The sequence below is a fragment of the Cetorhinus maximus genome, unplaced genomic scaffold, assembly GCF_964194155.1.
Source record: "Cetorhinus maximus unplaced genomic scaffold, sCetMax3.hap1.1 HAP1_SCAFFOLD_993, whole genome shotgun sequence".
NCBI classification, from domain to species: domain Eukaryota; kingdom Metazoa; phylum Chordata; class Chondrichthyes; order Lamniformes; family Cetorhinidae; genus Cetorhinus; species Cetorhinus maximus.
Genome location: NW_027596935.1, coordinates 93,485 through 106,522, shown reverse-complemented (window position 1 = coordinate 106,522; position 13,038 = coordinate 93,485). Strand labels below are relative to the sequence as shown.

At 52.4% G+C, this 13,038-nt stretch overlaps 1 pseudogene; it reads right to left on the bottom strand.

Annotated features, from left to right (window-relative positions):
* Positions 1-4,836: 4,836 nt before the first annotated feature.
* Positions 4,837-5,014, bottom strand: LOC144675393 (U2 spliceosomal RNA; annotated as a pseudogene).
* Between the last annotated feature and the right edge of the window lie 8,024 nt (positions 5,015-13,038).

Here is a 13,038-nt window from a genome sequence, read left to right as displayed (position 1 = left end):
GACCCCCATCGACTGCAGCCGGAGCAGATTCTGCATCTTTTCCTGGAGTCGGGACATTTCCCTCTGTTCCTTTCTAGCTTTCTGGGTGCCTTTGAGGATGAAAAACCTCTTGATGCTTCCCTTGATCACTTCCCACCAGTGTGTCAGGGACTCAAAGAGGGGTTTCACGGTTCTCCAACCTTTGTAATCCCTCTTGAGCTCCTCAATGTTCTCTGGGGTCAGCAGTTGCACATTTAGCTTCCATGACCCCCTGCCCACCCTCAGGTCTTCCTCCAAGTGGCAGTCCGCCAGTAGGAGGCAGTGGTCAGAGAAAAACACCGGCTTGACCTCGGTGGATCTGACTGTGAATGCACGGGACACAAACAGGAAGTCTATCCTGGAACGAATGGACCCGTCTGGCCGCGACCAGGTGTATCTACGCTGCGCTCCGTCTGCAGGGTTGCTGAAGACGTCGTGCAGCTTGGCATCCTTAACTGTTTCCATCAGGGATCTGGACGTAGCGTCCAATCTGCTTCCGGCCCTGCCGGATCGTCCAGCCGCATCGATGATGCAGTTGAAGTCCCCGCCCAGAATGACCGGCCTGGAGGTCGCCAGCAGCAGTGGGAGCTGCTGAAAAACCTCCAGCCGCTCAGCCCCTTGTGCCGGGCCGTACACGTTAATTAACCGGAGTGGAGCGTTCTTGTACATTACGTCTGCTACCAGGAGTCGCCCGCCCACCACCTCCTTGACCTCGGAGACGGTGAAGTTGCCTCCCCGCAGCAGAATACCCAGGCCGGAGGAACGAGAGTCGTTTCCGCCCGACCAGATCGATGGCCCGTGGGACCACCATCGTGACCATTGCCTGTAGGAGCTGAGGTGCGGTATCGCACACTCCTGCAGAAACAACAGGTCAGCTTTGACCTTGGCTAGGTAGTCCAAGGTCGCAACACATCGCGTAGTAGATTTAATGCTACGCACATTTATGGATACAATCTTTAAACCCATATTAAAGCATTTATTCTCCTACCAAACCCACTGTCTCTGAGAGTCCCAGACCTTTAGTCTGCTCCTTCATACCCGTAGTGAGCTCAAATTCCTTCACTTTGGATGGGCTGAGGTAGATCTCCTTGGCCGTGTTCTGCTCCAGTGGCATCTGGAGGTTCACGTAGTGAGCGGATTTTGAGATGACCTTTGCTGGAGAAGCTTCTCCAAAACTCACCCCCTCTGGGGGGTTGCTGTTCCCGGCTTCCTGGAGCTGGGGTGCGATGATTGCCTCACTGCTCCCAGATTCCAGGGGCTGTGGTGCACTGGCCTCCTCAGGTTGCAGGCAAAGTTGGGGTGCGTTGGTCTCCTTGTTGTCTCCAATTTTCTGGAGCTCGGGTGTCTCGTCCTCCAACGCCCTGGAGCTTTGCCGCCTCTTCTGTCGGTGCCGCTCTGGCACTTCCTCATCCGAAGAGCTGCTGCCCTTGTCATCCGTGTCGGATGGGAGACGCCTCTTGCCGCTTCTCTGGGAAACGCCTTTGCTTCTTCTTCGCTCCCTCTTACTTTTCTTGTTCTTCACCGTCCGCCACTCCCCCTGCTGCTTTTCCACTGCTGCCTCCTCCTCCATTGATTCGCTGTCCTGAGGACTGGAAGGTTCAGGGGGTAGTGCTGTTGATTGGCTCTCTGTTGCCTCAATCTCTTTCTCCACCTTGTCTCTCTCTGTGTCCTCCTTTGTCCCGTTGAGCTCCCTGGGGGCCTTGGTGGTTGGAGTGACACGGAACATTTCTTCTGCTTCCCCGTGGTCGGCTTTGGCTGCCTGTGCGTAAGTACGGCAGCGTTTGGGGCAGGTCCTGTAGAGGTGACTTGCCTCGCCACACAGGTTGCAGCACTTGGCCTGTTTGCAGTCTTTTGTCTGGTGCCCTTCCTGTTTGCAGATCTTGCAGAGGGAGGCGCTGCAGTTGGCCGCCACATGACCAGCCTTGCCGCATGAGCGACAATGCTTGGGTTGCCCAGCGTAGACCAGGTAGCCACGGTTTCCCCCGATAGCGAAACTGGAAGGAGGGTGGAAAATGGCTCCCTTACCATCGGTCTTTAGCGTGACCTTAAACAGGCGTTTGCCTGTCCAGATCCCCAAGTCGTCTCGAATCTCAGTGCCGCTCCCCACCTTATCGAAGTACCTGGTGAGGAAGGTGACCACGTCGGCGACAGGGACGAAGGGGTTGTACACATGCACCATCACCTCACGTTCCCGTTGCAACGGCAGAGAAAAGTGCGGCTCCGCCGTCAGGATCTTCATCTCCGGCAGGTCTCTCTTCTCCTCGAACACCCTCAGGAGCCGGACGCAGTCTGCCACTTGCTTGAACGTCACGTCGAAATAACCACCTTTGCGGGAGTCATGCAGGGTGAAGATCTCCGTAGCTTGGAAGCCGCACGCCTTCAACAGGATCCTCCTGGTGAAGAAGCCCCGATCCATAGGTGATCCTCCTTCGTCGCTGTGGTTCACCGTGACTCGGACGGTGATAGGTAACCCACGGTATGAATTCGGATTGCGATTGGTTTTCGCCCTTCCATCCCGACCTTGCCATGGCAGGACCATGGTGTCGCCCCTGCAACACTTGATCTTAGCCAAAAGGCCGAGAAGCGATTCCATTTGCCTTCCTTGTTACCTGCTGTACCTGCATACTAGCTTTCAGCGATTCGTGCGCGAGGACACCCAGATCCCTCTGTGCTGAAGCATTTCTGAAGTTTCTCTCCATTTGAATAATAAGTCGCCTTTTTATTCTTCTGACCAAAATGGATAACCGCACACTTATTAAACTTATTTAACTTAGTTAAACTCCATCTGCCAAATTTTGGCCCATTCACCTAACCTGTCCATATCCATTTGTAAATTTCTTATTTCTTCATTGCAACTTACTTTCCCACCTATTTTGGTGTCATCTGCAAATTTAGCTATAGTACCTTCTACTCCTGAATCCAAGTAAATAGTTGGGGCCCGAGGACCGAACCCTGTGGCACCCCACTAGTTACAGCTTGGCATCCACAAAAGACCCATTTATCTTGACTCTCTGCTTTCTGTTGGTTAGCCAATCCTCTATCCAAGCTAATATATTACCCTTAGCTGCGTGTGATCTTATCTTGTGTATTAATCTTTTGTGCGGCACCTTATCAAATGCCTTCTGGAAGTCCAGACATACTACATCTACAGGATCCCCGTTATCCACTTTGCTTGTCACATCTTCAAAGAACTCTAGCAAATTAGTCAAACACGATTTACTCTTCGTAAAGCCATGCCGACTCTGAGGGATTGCATTTTGACTTGCATTTTAGGAAGGTAGTGGAGGCATTGGAGAGAGTGCAGAAGAGGTTTACGAGTTTGGTTCCAGGGGCGAGGAAGTTGAGTTATGAAGTAAGATTGGAGAAGTTGGGACTGTATTCCTTGGGGAAAAGAAGTCTGAGAGGAGACTTGATAGAGGTATTGAAAATCATGAGGGCTCTGGAGAGAGTAGATAGGGAGAAACTGTTTGCACCGGGGCAAGGATCGAGAAGGAGAGGGCACAGGTTTAAAGTAACTGGCAAAAGAAGCAAAAGCGATAGGAGCAGCGAGCGGTCAGGGTCTGGAATGCACCACCTGATAGCGCGGCGGAGGCAGGTTCAATTGAAGAGGGAATGAGATGATTATTTGAAAAGAAAGCATGTGCCGGGTTACGTGGAGAAGGCAGGAGAAAGGCACGAGGTGAAATGTTCACCGGGAGAGCTGGTGCAGGCACGACGGGCGGAATGGGCTCCTTGTGCAATGTAAGGATTGTGTGAATGTGGATGTAGAGGTTTCGGAGTAGCTGTGTAAAGTGTGTGAGCTTTGAGGTGTGAGTTTTGATTGTTGCTGTGTCAGCAGCAGCAGCGGCAGCGGCAGCAGAGAGCTGGTTTAAAATGTTGTGAGGCGAAAGGTGCAGCTGAGAGAGTGTTTGAGAGGTGTATTTGCAAGTGAAAGCTGTTTTTGTATAAGTGAGGTAGAGTGTTTGTGAGATGAGAGTGCTGTCTGTGAGTGTTGGGTGAGCGTGCGTGTTTTTTGTGTGTAGCTGCTGCGGGTGAGTGAGTGAGAGAGAGAGAGAGAGAGAGAGAAAGAAAGAAAGTTGGATAAAAACAAAAAGCTAAAAGCTACTGCGGATGCTGGAAATCCAAAACAAAATAAAAACAGAATTACCTGGAAAAACTCAGCAAGTCTGGCAGCATCGGCGGAGAAGAAACCAGTCAACGTTTCGAGCCCTCATGGCCCTTCAGCAGAACTGAAGCATAGTTTCAACAAGGGAGAAATATAAATTGGTTTAAGGTGGGTGGGGGGGGAAGAGACACATTGAGGGTGTGGTGTGAGCAGATAATCAAAAGATGTCAGAGACAAAAGGGTCAAAGAGGTGTTGAAGGTGGTGGTCTTTGTCTGAGAAAAGTGCTAATTAAGAATGACTAAAGACCTTTAGTCTTTCCACCCCACCCCCACTAGAGCTGTACTTTGAATATCCTGTCTTGCATTCTTAATTAGCACTTTTCTCAGACAAAGACCACCACCTTCAACACCTCTTTGACCCTTTTGTCTCTGACATCTTTTGATTATCTGCTCACACCACACCCTCAATGTGTCTCTTCCCCCCCACCCACCTTAAACCAATTTATATTTCTCCCTTGTTGAAACTATGCTTCAGTTCTGCTGAAGGGCCATGAGGGCTCGAAACGTTGACTGGTTTCTTCTCCGCCGATGCTGCCAGACTTGCTGAGTTTTTCCAAAGAAAGTTGGATTTTGGAACATGTACATGTTGAGAAGTAAAGAAAGCAGATGTTTGTAAGAAAACTATTTTTAGCATTGAAAATCCCCTGGAAAGGGGAGGGTGCACCGTTCCCAGAGATACTGCAATACCGGGTCGATGCGTGGAGTGGACGGAGCAAGCCCCTATTCCATCTCCCTGCTCCAAAAATCAATTTAATATATGGTCCCCAGATAAGGGACGTATCAGATATTAAACTGATAAGAACAGATTTTTTTTTTTTATTGTAAAAATATACTTTATTCATAAAAATCTTCAATCACATTCAAAACCATTTCAAAAACAACATTACAAGGGTACAATCCAGGTTAAACTTTTACAAAATGTATCACCAGGTGCATCAGTACAAACAATATTACAGTCATTTACAGCCTTTCATTTTGATCTGTACAGCCCGAGGGGCTCTAAACAGTTCCCAGTCTCTCGGTGCGCTGTGGTAGAAAGGTCTTAGACAGCGACCCTTCCCCATTGCGCCTTTGCGGCAGCTGCCCCAAGCTTTAGTGCGTCCCTCAGCACGTAGTCCTGGACTTTGGATTGTGCCAGTCCGCAACAATCGGTCGGGGACAAATCTTTGTGCTGGAAGACCAACAAGTTTCGGGCAGACCAAAGCGCGTCTTTCACCGAGTTGATGATCCTCCAGCTGCAGTTGATGTTTGTCTCGGTGTGTGTCCCTGGGAACAGCCCGTAGAGCACAGAGTCCTGTGTCACAGAACTGCTCGGGATGAACCTCGACAGCAACCACTGCATCTCTCTCCAGACTTTCTTTGCAAAGGCACAATCCACAAGGAGGTGAACAACGGTCTCTTCCCCACCACAGCCACCTCGAGGGCATCGTGCAGAGGGGGTGAGACTCCTGGCGTGTAGGAAGGATCTGACGGGGAGGGCCTTTCTCACCACCAGCCAAGCTACGTCTTGGTGCTTGTTGGAAAGTTCTGGCGATGAGGCATTCTGCCAAATGACTTTGACAGTCTGCTCGGGGAACCATCCCACAGGGTCCACCCTCTCCTTATCCCTCAGGGCCTCTAGGACGTTACGTGCTGACCACTGCCTGATGGACTTGTGGTCAAAGGTGTTTTTCTGCATAAATTTTTCCACCAGGGACAGGTGGTACGGCACGGTCCAACTACTTGGAGCGTTCCGCGGCAGCGTGGCCAGACCCATCCTTCGCAACACCGGGGACAGGTAGAACCTCAGCACGTAGTGACACTTGGTGTTTGCGTACTGAGGGTCTACGCACCGCTTGATGCAGCCGCACACAAAGGTGGCCATCAGTATGAGGGCGATGTTGGGCACGTTTTTTCCCCCTTTATCTAGAGGCTTGTACATCGCGTCCCTGCAGACACGATCCATTTTCGACCTCCAGATAAAGCGGAAGATGGCTCGAGTGATCGCCATCGCGCAGGAGTGTGGAATGGGCCAGACCTGCGCCACGTACAGCAACAGCGAGAGTACCTCACACCTGATGACCAGGTTCTTACCCGCAATGGAGAGGGAGCGTCGCTCCCACATGCCCAGTTTCCTTTTCACCATAGCCACTCGCTCCTTCCAGTTTCTAACGCATGCCCCGGTCCCTCCGAACCATATCCCCAGCACCCTCAGGCCGTCAGCCCTGACAGTGAAGGGGACAAAGGATCGGTCAGCCCACTTCCCAAAGAACATGGCCTCGCTCTTCCCACGATTTACCTTGGCTCCCGAGGCCAGTTCGAACTGGTCGCAGACGTGCATCAGTCTGCGCACCGACAGCGGATCCGAGCAGAAGACGGCGACGTCGTCCATGTACAGGGAGGCTTTTACCTGAGTGCCTCCACTGCCTGGGATCGTCACTCCTCTTATGCCCGGATCCTTCCTGATGGACTCGGCAAAGGGTTCTATGCAGCACACAAAAAGGACAGGCGAGAGAGGGCAGCCCTGCCTGACTCCAGATTTAATCGGAAAGCTATCTGTTTCCCACCCATTGATTGAGACTGCGCTACTGATGTTAGTGTAGAGCAGTTGGATCCAATTTCGAATTCCCTCCCCAAAGCCCATTTTGGAGAGCACATCCCCCATGTAGGTGTGCGATATTCTGTCAAAGGCCTTCTCCTGATCCAAGCTGATGAGGCAGGTATCCACACCCCTGTCCTGTACATAGGCAATCGTATCCCTGAGCAGCGCCAGGCTGTCAGAGATCTTCCTGCCTGGCACAGAGCAGGTCTGGTCAGGGTGAATCACCAATTCCAGAGCGGATTTGACCCGGTTGGCGATGACCTTGGACAGAATCTTATAGTCCATATTCAACAGTGAAATGGGTCGCCAATTTCTAATTTCCTCCCTTTCCCCCTTGTGCTTGTAGATGAGGGTGATGATGCCTTTCCTCATGGATTCTGACATGCTGCCGGCCAGGAGCATACTCTCGTACACTTCTAGCAGGTCTGGGCCGATCAAGTCCCACAGAGCCGAATACAACTCCGCCGGCAGGCCGTCGCTTCCGGGGGTTTTACTCTTCTCGAAGGACTCGAGGGCCTTAGTCAGTTCGTCAGGAGTTAGCGGTTTGTCTAGGCTCTCCCGCGTACTGTGGTCTAGGACCTCCGTGATAGAGGACAGGAAGGACTGGGAGGCCGTGCTGTCCGTGGGCTTCACGTCATACAGTCCGGCATAAAAGGATTTGCTGATCCTCAGAATGTCGGACCGTGATGACTTTACTGAGCCGTCTTCTTCCTTCAGGCTGCTGATCACAGAGCGCTCTCTGTGTACCTTTTGGAAGAAGAAACGTGAGCACGTCTCATCCTGCTCCACGGAGCGGACTCTGGAACGGAAGATGATCTTGGAGGCCTCCGAGGCAAAGTGTGAGGCTTGCTGGCCCTTCACCTCTTGGAGCTCCTCCTTGACATCGACCCCCATCGACTGCAGCCGGAGCAGATTCTGCATCTTTTCCTGGAGTCGGGACATTTCCCTCTGTTCCTTTCTAGCTTTCTGGGTGCCTTTGAGGATGAAAAACCTCTTGATGCTTCCCTTGATCACTTCCCACCAGTGTGTCAGGGACTCAAAGAGGGGTTTCACGGTTCTCCAACCTTTGTAATCCCTCTTGAGCTCCTCAATGTTCTCTGGGGTCAGCAGTTGCACATTTAGCTTCCATGCCCCCCTGCCCACCCTCAGGTCTTCCTCCAAGTGGCAGTCCGCCAGTAGGAGGCAGTGGTCAGAGAAGAACACCGGCTTGACCTCGGTGGATCTGACTGTGAATGCACGGGACACAAACAGGAAGTCTATCCTGGAACGAATGGACCCGTCTGGCCGCGACCAGGTGTATCTACGCTGCGCTCCGTCTGCAGGGTTGCTGAAGACGTCGTGCAGCTTGGCATCCTTAACTGTTTCCATCAGGGATCTGGATGTAGCGTCCAATCTGCTTCCGGCCCTGCCGGATCGTCCAGCCGCATCGATGATGCAGTTGAAGTCCCCGCCCAGAATGACCGGCCTGGAGGTCGCCAGCAGCAGTGGGAGCTGCTGAAAAACCTCCAGCCGCTCAGCCCCTTGTGCCGGGCCGTACACGTTTATTAACCGGAGTGGAGCGTTCTTGTACATTACGTCTGCTACCAGGAGTCGCCCGCCCACCACCTCCTTGACCTCGGAGACGGTGAAGTTGCCTCCCCGCAGCAGAATACCCAGGCCGGAGGAACGAGAGTCGTTTCCGCCCGACCAGATCGATGGCCCGTGGGACCACCATCGTGACCATTGCCTGTAGGAGCTGAGGTGCGGTATCGCACACTCCTGCAGAAACAACAGGTCAGCTTTGACCTTGGCTAGGTAGTCCAAGGTCGCAACACATCGCGTAGTAGATTTAATGCTACGCACATTTATGGATACAATCTTTAAACCCATATTAAAGCATTTATTCTCCTACCAAAACCACTGTCTCTGAGAGTCCCAGACCTTTAGTCTGCTCCTTCATACCCGTAGTGAGCTCAAATTCCTTCACTTTGGATGGGCTGAGGTAGATCTCCTTGGCCGTGTTCTGCTCCAGTGGCATCTGGAGGTTCACGTAGTGAGCGGATTTTGAGATGACCTTTGCTGGAGAAGCTTCTCCAAAACTCACCCCCTCTGGGGGGTTGCTGTTCCCGGCTTCCTGGAGCTGGGGTGCGATGATTGCCTCACTGCTCCCAGATTCCAGGGGCTGTGGTGCACTGGCCTCCTCAGGTTGCAGGCAAAGTTGGGGTGCGTTGGTCTCCTTGTTGTCTCCAATTTTCTGGAGCTCGGGTGTCTCGTCCTCCAACGCCCTGGAGCTTTGCCGCCTCTTCTGTCGGTGCCGCTCTGGCACTTCCTCATCCGAAGAGCTGCTGCCCTTGTCATCCGTGTCGGATGGGAGACGCCTCTTGCCGCTTCTCTGGGAAACGCCTTTGCTTCTTCTTCGCTCCCTCTTACTTTTCTTGTTCTTCACCGTCCGCCACTCCCCCTGCTGCTTTTCCACTGCTGCCTCCTCCTCCATTGATTCGCTGTCCTGAGGACTGGAAGGTTCAGGGGGTGGTGCTGTTGATTGGCTCTCTGTTGCCTCAATCTCTTTCTCCACCTTGTCTCTCTCTGTGTCCTCCTTTGTCCCGTTGGGCTCCCTGGGGGCCTTGGTGGTTGGAGTGACACGGAACATTTCTTCTGCTTCCCCGTGGTCGGCTTTGGCTGCCTGTGCGTAAGTACGGCAGCGTTTGGGGCAGGTCCTGTAGAGGTGACTTGCCTCGCCACACAGGTTGCAGCACTTGGCCTGTTTGCAGTCTTTTGTCTGGTGCCCTTCCTGTTTGCAGATCTTGCAGAGGGAGGCGCTGCAGTTGGCCGCCACATGACCAGCCTTGCCGCATGAGCGACAATGCTTGGGTTGCCCAGCGTAGACCAGGTAGCCACGGTTTCCCCCGATAGCGAAACTGGAAGGAGGGTGGAAAATGGCTCCCTTACCATCGGTCTTTAGCGTGACCTTAAACAGGCGTTTGCCTGTCCAGATCCCCAAGTCGTCTCGAATCTCAGTGCCGCTCCCCACCTTATCGAAGTACCTGGTGAGGAAGGTGACCACGTCGGCGACAGGGACGAAGGGGTTGTACACATGCACCATCACCTCACGTTCCCGTTGCAACGGCAGAGAAAAGTGCGGCTCCGCCGTCAGGATCTTCATCTCCGGCAGGTCTCTCTTCTCCTCGAACACCCTCAGGAGCCGGACGCAGTCTGCCACTTGCTTGAACGTCACGTCGAAATAACCACCTTTGCGGGAGTCGTGCAGGGTGAAGATCTCCGTAGCTTGGAAGCCGCACGCCTTCAACAGGATCCTCCTGGTGAAGAAGCCCCGATCCATAGGTGATCCTCCTTCGTCGCTGTGGTTCACCGTGACTCGGACGGTGATAGGTAACCCACGGTATGAATTCGGATTGCGATTGGTTTTCGCCCTTCCATCCCGACCTTGCCATGGCAGGACCATGGTGTCGCCCCTGCAACACTTGATCTTAGCCAAGAGGCCGAGAAGCGATGCCGGCGCCGCCCTTGACTTCCCCGAGTGCCATCTGCCTTCCCTCCTTTAAAGCAGACTGACAGCGTTCAAAGACTTATGTATATATATATCTAAGCACTGACGGTTTCACTGTTGGCATATTTGTCCCGGGATTTCTAATTGGAAAAGTTGCCTTTGTTCTCTCTCTTTCAGTGAGACTGCATCAGAGTTATGTAGATCGGCAGTATTCCACCAATCAGATGGGAGAGGGTTGTGCCTATCCACATGGACGTCAGTGTCAGAGGCTGCTGTGGAAGAAGCTTTTGAAAGCAGTTGCGTGTCTTGCAGGGCGTGAGTGACAATGCAGCAAGCAAGTGTGCAGAGCTGCACACATAGAGTCCTAGATTGGTTAGAGCAGAAAAGGAGGCCATTCGGCCTGTCGTGTCTGTGCTAGCTCTTTGCAAGAGCAACTCCCCTAGTGCCACTCACCTGCCTTTTCCCCATAGCCCTGCAAATATTTTCTCTTCAGATAATTATCCGATTCTCTTTTGAAAGCCACTCTTGAAAGTGCCCCCAGCACACTCTCAGGCAGTGCATTGCAGATTCTAACCACTCGCTGCGCAAGAAGGTTTCTCCTCATGTCGCCTTAGTTCTTTTGCCATTCACTTTAAATGGGGGTCCTCCATGTTGTGTTTTCCACCTTACGCAAACACACCGACGACACAAAGAGGATCGCTAACTCAATTCTTTGATTTGAAGAGATGAAATATATACAACAATATCTAGGTCTCTAGGACAGCTCCTATCATCGGCCCGAGAATTATACATGAGTATATACACGTCACACCCTGCCTGGCGATGCACAGCAATTTTAGATACGCTCTTTAAAGGTATACCACAACAACTCCAAGCTGTACCCTTAAATAATAAGAACTATTTACATTACAACAAATTGCTCTTCTGTGTTTGAACCTACAATTGTACAAAGTGATCACCTTATGAGTCCCTGGGACGGAATGGTGGTTCGTTGATACTGTGAAGTTGGTTTGAGATTGCCGTACGTTCTCACAATTCTGGTTGTCTGTAGGAGTCTTGCGCTGGGATCGTGTCTTAGATCGCGTTCTGCTTGCGATGGGGTTACTTGGTGTTTCTTGTTCTGGTACTTCCCTGATTCGCCATCGGTTTCTTCACAATGGGTGCTCGTACTTGATCTGATCATGGTTCTGGACAGATGCTGCTGATTTCTGCCGGATTTCATGTTCCATCGGTTGGGTGTTGTAGTCATACCTTTTGTCCAATGATGACTGGGAAGGGTTGTTCGCACTGTAATTCTGCTGGTGAAGGAGTGGTTGCACTGAGCGCTGTCGCTCTAAGGTGTAGCATTGTGACAGGCCGTCACAAGCCTTGTTTACTTTGCTGACATTTCATAAGTAAGCACTTTACAGTATATACATTCCGCCATGCTATTGGACCTGGGGCAGTGTGGTGATGCGGTAGTACGGTCAACTCCCCACTTTTCACACATCGGTGCGCAGACCGATCAACACCTGCGACCACTTCGAACCGGCCTCGGGTGCCAAGGGTAAACCGTGGCAAGAGCGAGGCCGTGCCCTTTGGGAACTGAACTAAGCTTTGTCCCTTTCACCAGCAGGTCAGACTGCCTGAAGCTGCTGGGGATATGGTTCGGAGGGACCAGGGAATGCGTTAGAAACTGGAAGGAGCGAGTAGCCATGGTGAGAAAAGAACTGGGCTTGTGGGAGCAAAGCTCCCTCTCCATTGCGGGTAAGAACCTGCTCATCAGGCGTGAGGCACTCTCAGTGTTGTACATGGCGCAGGTCTGGCCCATTCCTCACTCCTGCGCTGTGGCGATCACGCGAGCCAACTTCCGCTTTGTCTGGAGGTCAAAAGTGGACCATGTTTGCAGGGACATGATGTAAAAAACCTCTGGATGAAGGGGGAGAAAACATGCCCAACATCACCCTCATCCTGATGGCCACCTTTGTGTATGGCTGTATCAAGCTGTGTGTAGACCCAAACACCAAGCGTCACTACGTGCTGAGGTTCTACCTGTCCCTGGTGTTGCGAAGGATGGGTCTGGTCACGCTGCCACGGAAAGCTCCAAGTGCCATATCACCTGTCCCGTGTGGAAAAATTATGCAGAGGAACCGCAAGTCCATCAGGCAGTGGTTAGCACGTATCACCCTAGAGGCCCTGCGGGAAAAGGAGATGGTGGATCCCGTCGGATGGTTCGCCGAACAGACTGTCAGGGTCATTTGGCAGAATGCCTCATCACCAGAACCTTCCAACAAGCACAAAGACGTAGCTTGGCTGGTGGTGAGAAAGGACCTTGCCGTCAGGTCCTTCCTACACGCCAGGAGCCTCACCCCCTCTGCACGTTGCCCTCGAGGTGGCTGTGGTGGGGAAGAGACCGTTGCCCACCTCCTTGTGGAATCTGCCTTTGCAGAAAAGGTCTGAAGAGAGTGGCCGTGGTTCTTGTCGAGGTTCATCCCGAGCAGTTCCGTGACACAGGTCCGGACACTGTGCTCTACGGGCTGTTCCCAGGGACACACGCCGAGACAAGCATCAACTGCAGCCGGAGGATCAACTCGGTGAAAGACGCTCTTTGGCTGCCTGAAACTTCTTGGTCTTCCATTGCAAAGAGTTGGCACATTCCAAGGTCCAGGACTACGTGCTGAGGGACGCACTAAAGTTTGGGGCAGAGGCGCAATGGGGAAAGGTGGCTGTCTACGACCTTTCAGCCATAGTGCACCAAGGGGCTGGGATTTGCATAGGCTCCTCGGGCTGTAAGACACACGGTGAATG